The 8,215-nt window shown below is 53.2% G+C and overlaps 1 long non-coding RNA gene across 1 annotated transcript; it reads right to left on the reverse strand.

Moving 5' to 3' along the window:
* Window positions 1-1,493: 1,493 nt before the first annotated feature.
* Window positions 1,494-4,720, reverse strand: LOC140619202 (uncharacterized). The gene is made up of 2 exons (XR_012019144.1): window positions 3,031-4,720; window positions 1,494-2,531 (listed from the first exon to the last, which is right to left on the reverse strand). It is a non-coding gene; the product is annotated as an uncharacterized lncRNA (long non-coding RNA).
* Between the last annotated feature and the right edge of the window lie 3,495 nt (window positions 4,721-8,215).

Genomic DNA, 8,215 nt, shown 5'->3' on the forward strand with positions numbered 1-8,215 from the left:
ATCCCCCTACGTCATCACCCCGCATGGCATCGCCCCCATACCATCCCCCCTACACCATCCCCCTCACACCCCCACACAATCCCCACCCACACTATACCCCAACACATCCCCCCTACACCATCCGCCACACTCCACCACCATCATACCCTTGCCCCCACACCATCCGCCCCCCCCCCCACCCCATCGGCCCCCAGCAAGGATCTGGTGCAGCTGCCCCCTGTGGGACATGCTCATCCTCCCCGGGGCTCTCTGGACAGCTTGCTTCCATCAGAAGCCCCGGTGTCCCATAGAGTACCCAGAGGTTGCAGGGAGGAGGGAAGGCAGGGAGTCCCCGACAGGGTGGGTGCAGGTGAGTGGAGCAGAGGATGCACTGTGCCCTGCCTCCTCCCAGTGTCCCTCCTGGAGGGTGGCACACCCTGCACAGGACACCAGCCCCTAACCCAGAGGGACCTGGGCTGGCTTGGCCCCGGGCTCTGTGGGGGCTGGGGTAATTTGAGTCCCCCCCCAGGCCCAACACAAAGAGTAATGGGATCCAGCCCCCCATGGCCCTGGATGTGGCCTCCTGGGCCCTGGGCGTGCCCCACAGATCCAGGTCGCTGACCTAGGGCAGCCCTGGGGATCCCAAGACACCCCAGGGTGGGGAGAGCAGGGGTAGGCCAGTGGGCCCCACCAACATCCACAGCAGGAGGCAGGCTCCTCCAGGTGCTGGGGCCCCTGGGGGTCCAGCTGCCCTGCGGGGACCCAGCGCAGGAGCCCATGAGCTGCAGGTCCAGGTCAGCTCTGTTGTCCTCAGAATCGTCTCTCAGGCTAGAACCTCAAGACACACGCCCCCACCCGGAGTCCACACATGCTCCCAGGTGGGGGACTCCAGCACCTGCCCCCCCCCGTGTGATTCTTGCCCTCCCCTAAAGGACAGAAAGGTCTCCCTCCCCAGGGGAAGGCGCGCACCCTCGGCTCTGAGCCCGTTTGCTGTAGAAAGTCAATAAAGTGTTGTGGTGAGAAAATGCACAGCCAGCCCATTTCTGTGTCTCCCAGAACTCTGTGCATGGGGCATGGAGAGACCTCCAGAGAGGAGGAAGGGGCACCACCCAGGCCCCAACCAGCCCCTGCAGGGGCACCGCCAGGCACACACAGCTGACGTCCCCACGTGCCTTCCAGGGGCAGCCAGACGCCAAGGTCAGGACCCCACAGACTTTACTGGGACTCAGCCTGTGCCCCGTGGGCCAGGAGGGTCTGGGACAGAGTGACAGCCAGGGAGCCTCAGGTCACCAGGGTCTGTGCAAAGCGACCTGGGAGGTCTGTGCTCCCTCTGTCCAGGGGGCCTGGGCTTGGTTCTGGGGCACTTCCTCTCCTCCCCACATCCCCGTGCCTGTGTGCCTGGGGCACAGAGGGCCTGCGGGGCGGTCAGCGTGACCCTGGAAGGGATGTCAGGGCAGCAGGCCCTTGTCTTGTGCCCAAGATTGCGAATCCAAGAAACCACCAAGGAGCCAACACCGATGCAAACACACGAGAGTTTATTTACAAGCTCAAGCTTGGGTCCAAGTATACTTGACACTGCGGAGCAGGGACTTGGACCCCGAGACTAAGAGGAGTAGCAGCTTTATAGGGGCCAGTGGCCCATAGAATACACAGAAAGTTGCACAGTCATGTCTGTCCACACGCAGGTGGCCGATTGAATTACATCTTACCCTATAGTATCCATTTGAGCTGGCCTATTACTTTGGTCAGAATTGGCACGCAGTTTTGGTGGGCACAAAGCAGGGTTACATTGTTATGAGCCGATTTCCGATTAGGGTGTGCCCAGCAGCTGGACTAGGGTGGGGCAGCGCCTTAAACAATAAGCAGGTCATGTGGGGGTCATAGGGGAGGTGGCGGGTGTAGCACAAAATGGAATCAGTCCTGCTCTGCTTGTGCAGGGGTAGGGGATTTTTGTTAAATTTCCTGGGTCCCACCTTCCCCTCTTTTTCAGGGGATCCTATGCAGGATCCAATCAAGGGTTCAGGTTGCTCTTAGAGTGAGCCAGGTGGAATGATTAAACCAGGATTTTAACCAACCTTGTTGCTGTTCTCGCTCCCATTTATATTCCAGCGAAGAAGCAACATTCTACATTTAAGGCAGCACATAACCCCGCCCCCCCACACCCTTTGTTGTAAGAAGACTAAGTCTAATCCCCTTCTATTTTGAAGGACAACCTCAGACTAGGGAGTCTTGGAGGTGCGAAATTAGTGAGAACGGCGCAGTCTTAGCTTTAGGGGATTGTCCTTGTCCGGTTGGCTTTTCCATTCTGGAACAAAGTTCTTGAGAATGGTGTGTGAGTCAGCTGGCCGGACATGGGTGTAGTGGACCCAGGGAGTAATCCCGTCGACCTTGAGAGCGGTGGGAGTGGTCAGAATCACGGGGTGAGGTCCCTTCCAGCGAGGTTGAAGTGTCCGGTGTTGGTATCTCCACACGTACACCCAGTCACCTGGCCGATATTGATGGGGATCCGGGGGTGGCCCAGTCTCATAGAGGGCCCTCAGCTTAGGCCACACCTGTTCATGGGTTCATGACATTTGGAGGGAGAAAAGAAGTTGGTGATCATCAAATTCAGCAAGCACCTCAGGTTTTAAATTGGGAATAACAGGTGAAGGAAGATCGAACATGATCTCGTAGGGAGTCAGTCCCATCTTATATGGGGAGTTCCTCACCCTATATAGGGCAAAGGGGAGGAGAGTCACCCAGTCCCCGCCAGTCTCCAGGGCTAATTTAGTTAAGGTCTCTTTTAATGTTCTGTTCATCCTCTCTACCTGTCCTGAGCTCTGGGGCCTATATGCACAATCTAATTTCCAATCTGCCCCAAGTACGAGTGCCACTCCCTGTGTTACCTTAGAGAAGAATCCTGGGCCATTGTCTGACCCAATCTTAACAGGAAAACCATACCTCGGTGAGATATCTTCCAGCAGTTTCTTGGTCACGGTCTGTGCCGTTTCATGTTTGGTGGGAAATGCCTCTGTCCATCCTGAAAAAGTATCTACAAACACTAATAAATACCTGTATCCGTATTTTCCAGGTTTTACTTCAGTGAAGTCCACTTCCCAGTAGGCTCCTGGGCGGTTCCCCCGGAGCTGGGTGCCCGGGTTAGATCCATGGGCGGTGGCATTAGTTAACTGGCATGCGTGGCAGCTTGCCACAATCTGCTCGATCTTTGCTCGAGAGTCTTTAATAGTGATCTTTGCATGTCGTATGAGGTCTTCCATCTTCCTTGTTCCCATGTGAGTACTCCGATGCATTTTGGATAGGACTCGCCGTCCCAGTTCCTCTGGCAAGATGATGCTGGAGTCTGCGGCCCTCCACCAGCCACACAATCACTGAGTCATAGGCAAGTGTTTGATCCAGTGTAAGTTAGCATCACTATAGTTGGGGGTGTCCGGCAGGGTCCGTTCCCCCGGATCGGGTAGCGTGGTTGCTAAGACCTGGGTCACCAAAAGGGCTGCCTCCTTTGCTTTTAAATCAGCTAGCCGGTTTCCCCTGGCTACTGGCGTGTCTGCCTTTTGGTGCCCCGGACAGTGGATGATGGCTAGGGCCTTGGGCAGCCAGAGGGCCCTCAGGGGTTCAAGAATCTCCGTTTTGTTTTTAACAGTCTTTCCCTCTGCTGTCAGAAGCTCTCTCTCTCTCTGTAAAGGGCTCCGTGGATGTGAGCGGTGGCGAAGGCGTACCTGCTGTCGGTGTAGATGTTTATTCGTTTACCTTCCCCCATGGTCAGCACCTTGGCCAGTGGGATCAGTTCTGCCCGTTGAGCCAACATTCAGGCTGTCAATGGCTCCACCCAGATGGTCTCTGTCTCCGTGGTTACGGCTGCCCCCACATATCAGACTCCTTCTTGGACAAAACTGCTGCCGTCCATGTACCAGGTGGCATCGGCATTCGGCAGTGGCTGGTCCTGGAGATCAGCTCTGATTCCGTACACCTGTGCCAAAATTTCTTGACAGTCATGCAGAGGGGGGTCCCAGTCTGGGTTAAGGAGTACCGTTGCCGGATTCAGGGTTGTCGGTGGCTTAAATAAAATTCTGGTGGGGTTTAGCAGTAGGCTCTGATAATGGGTCAGATGGGCATTGCTGATCCAGCTGTCTGGGGGCTGTTTGAGTACCCCTTTAATAGCGTGTGGGGTGGTAACATGCAGTTCTTCCAGGCTTTTTCTATTATAGACTCGTTCTGCTATTATTACTAAGTCCTGCAAGCTCTTCTCTCCCAGTCTCTCTTTGCAATTTCTTTTTAATGTTCGGAGCAGCCTGGTTAACAAAAGCCATGATAATTGCAGCCTTTGTTTCCAGGGCTTCTGGGTTCATAGGGGTGTACTGCCTAAAACCCTCTATGACTCTCTTTAAGAAGGCTGCTGGACTCTCATCCTTACCCTGTCTCACATCATAGACCTTGGCCAGATTGGTAGTCTTGCACGCGGCAGCCTGGAGACCTGCCGTTAGAGTCTGGCAGTGGACCCGGAGTCTCTCCTTACCTTCAGGCGAGTTGTGCGCTTTGGGGATTAAAAAGGGTTTTAGCCAAGGAGGGGAATTCTCGATCATGTCCTGCCAGGCCAGGATGTTGGGCATCTGGTCAGGGTGGCCATCTGGTTTGTCCCTGAAGTTCACGGCCTTAACCTGTAAGATAATAGGTAGGTGAAAAGTTCCTTCTCAGGGCCATCCCACGTCAAAGGTTGGCCATTCTGATATGCAATAAATTTGGAATCTCTCTCTCCGTATGTCTATGCTCAGAATACGAGCTCTTTCCCTAACATCTGAGAAGTGGGAGAGCATTAGAGACAAGGGTATGGTTTGCATCTGCCCCATCATGTCCCTAGTCCACACCAAGGCACAGACAGTTATGACAGTTAACAAATAACACACACAGTTAACAAGAACATAGTAACACAGACCAGCACACAAACAAGTAACACAGACCAGCGCACAAACAGGTAACAAGAACACAGTAACAGACAAACGTTCTAGTGCGGCCGCGGAGACAAGACAGAAAGTAATCCGAAGGGCTGGCAGCTGGCCCTCCTTGCAGATGAGGACCCCCGTCCTCCTTACAGATGAGGACCCCCGTCCTCCTTACAGACGAGGACCCCCGTCCTCCATACAGATGAGGACCCCCGTCCTCCTTACAGATGAGGACCCCTGTCCTCCATACAGATGAGGACCTCATCCTCCTTACAGATGAGGACCTCCGTCCTCCAGGCAGGGGCAAGGGACGACTCCTCAAGACCCCCGGTCGACGGCCCGCCAGCGCGTCCACCTAAGCCAATGCCGACCTAATACAGATTGGAATTCCTACAGGTTAGAGCTCTCAGAGAATATGCGCGCAAAAGGTGGAAAAAGTTGAGTGCACTCACCACGCGTGAAACCCTCCGGATAGGGTCCTGGAGGTCTCTCAGATCCCGGACGAACCCCAAATGTTGTGCCCAAGATTGCGAATCCGAGAAACCACCGAGGAGCCGACACCAATGCAAACACATGAGGGTTTATTTACAAGCTCGAGCTTGGGTCCAAGTATACTCGACACTGCGGAGCAGGGACTTGGACCCTGAAACTAAGAGGCGTAGCAGCTTTATAAGGGCTAATGGCCCATGGGATACACAAAAAGTTGCACAGTCATGTCGGTCCACAAGCAGGTGGCCGATTGAATTACATTTTACCCTATAGTATCCATTTGAGCTGGCCTATTACTTTGGTCAGAATTGGCACGCAGTTTTGGTGGGCACAAAGCAGGATTACATTGTTATGAGCCGATTTCCGATTAGGGTGTGCCCAGCGGCTTGACTAGGGTGGGGAAGTGCCTTAAGCAATAAGCAGGTTATGTAGGGGTCATACAGGAGGTGGCAGGTGTAGCACAAAATGGAATCAGTCCTGCTCTGCTTGTCCAGGAGTAGAGGATTTTTGTTAAATTTCCTGGGTCCCGGGATCCCTGGGTGGCACAGCGGTTTAGTGCCTGCCTTTGGCCAGGGACCCGATCCTGGAGACCTGGGATATAATCTCACGTCAGGCTCCCGGTGCATGGAGCCTGCGTCTCCCTCTGCCTATGTCTCTGCTTCTCTCTCTCTCTCTCTCTGTGTGACTATCATAAATAAATAAAAAAAATTCCTGGGTCCCACACTGCATGTACACTTCGCTTCTAACAGGCCTAGGTTTGTTGCGTGACAGAAGTGGTGTGAGAGGTAATTGGAAGGTGCAGGCCAGGAGACAAGTGTCTTGAAGCTCAATCCAGCGACTTCCAAGGAATTCCTCTCATACATTGGCGCTACATACTAACTTCCATACAAGAGAAGATAGTTGAATGCAGTGTCCAGGGGAACTTGATTCTGAGAGGTGACCCCACACGCAGTCCCTCACAGTTCCACACTGCCTGCAGATGGAGTTTCGAACATCCTCACTAGAGATGTTTGCCAGAAGCTCATGGGACGCAGGGGGCAAGTGGCAGGCTTCAATGCTTGTGTCTCCAGGTGCAGTAGAGCGGTATTCATTGAACCTCCTGACTTACAGCTTCGAGGCATGCTTCCTTTTGAGAGCTGACCTCAGGGCAGGACCCTCCCGCATCCTGCCTGCCTGTGGCTAACATCCTTATGTTAGGTGCTGGGAGAGGTTGTGAGAAAAGCATGTGGAAGCATCAGGCCTGTACTCACATGTATCTGAGTTGAATACAGCGATTTCCAACGGCCTTCTTCAATTAGAGTGTAGCTAGGTTCTAACTCCCATGTATGAGTGGGTAGCAGACAACTGCCTCCCGGGCATACACACTACTGAGAGATGAGCTTATGGCCTGTACGTCCTACATCCTGCCTGCAGGTACACTTCGTTCCTAACAGGCCTAGGCTCGATATGTGGCAGAAGTGTTTTGAGAGGTAAGTGGAAGGTGCCGGCCCACAAGACTAGTGTCTCCAAGCTGAATTCAGTGATTTCTGAGTAATTCCTGTCTTAGACTGGTGCTACATACTACGTTCCATACGTGAGAAACTAGCTGAACACAGTGTCCAAAGGGAACTTGGTTCTGAGAGTTGAGCTCACCCCCAGTCCCTCACAGTTCCACATAGCCTGCAGATGGAATTTCGAACATCCTCACTCGACATGTTTGTCAGAAGCTCATGGGACACAGGGGGCAAGTGGCAGGCTTCAATGGTTGTGTCTCCAGGTGCAGTAGAGCGGTATTCATGGAACCTCCTGACTTACAATGCTGCTACGATCTCATGGCCATAAGAACGCAGCTAGTTGAAAGCTGGCTTCTAGGCATGCTTCTGTGTGAGAGCTGAGCTCAGGGCAGGACCCTCCCGCTTCCTGACTGCCTGTAGCCATAGCTCCTATCATCCTTAAGTTAGGTGCTGGAAGAGGTTGTGTGAAAAGCATGTAGAACTTTCAGGCCTGTACTCACCTGTATCTGAATTCAATACAGCAATTTCCAACAGCCTTGTTCAATTAAAGTATAGCTAGGTTGTAACTCCCATAAATGAGTGGCTAGGAGACATCTGCCTGCAAAGCATACACGCTTGTGAGAGTTGAGCTAATGGCCTGTACCTCCCACATCCTGACTGGCTGTACGGTTCGCTTCCACAGGATTTCGTTCTATGCGGGACAGTAGTGGAGTGAGAGCCAAGTGTGTGCATTGTCAATTTCGCGCCTAGTGGACAGCTGACACCAAGGCATGCACACCCCTTTGGATTGAGCTTATGGCTTGTACCTCCCACATGCTGACCACCTGTATGCTTTGCTTCCAAAGGATTTCGTTCGATCGGCACACAAGTTTTGTGAGAGGCAAGTGTCTCTTAGCTCAATCCAGTGACTTCTGAGGAATTCCTCCCTCAGATGGGAGCTCATACTAACTTAAACCTGAGTACCTAGTTGAAAGCTGTCTCTCTGGGGAACTTCCTTCTGCGAGATGAGCTGACACGCGGTTCCACACTGCCTCCAGATGGACTTACGAACATCCTCACTAGACATGTTTGTCAGAAGCTCATGGGACACAAGGGGCAAGCTACAGGCTTCAATGGTTGTGTCTCCAGGTCCAGTAGAGCGGTATTCATGGAACCTCCAGACTTACAATGCTGCTACGATCTCACAGCCATAGGAACGCAGCAGGTAGAAAGCTGGCTTTGAGGCATGCTTCCTTTTGAGAGCTGAGCTCAGGACAGGATCTTCCCGCATTCTGCCTGCCTGTAGACGTAGCTGCTAATATCCTTATGTTAGGTGCT

Source organism: Canis lupus, chromosome 1 (assembly GCF_048164855.1).
Source record: "Canis lupus baileyi chromosome 1, mCanLup2.hap1, whole genome shotgun sequence".
Classification (NCBI taxonomy): domain Eukaryota; kingdom Metazoa; phylum Chordata; class Mammalia; order Carnivora; family Canidae; genus Canis; species Canis lupus.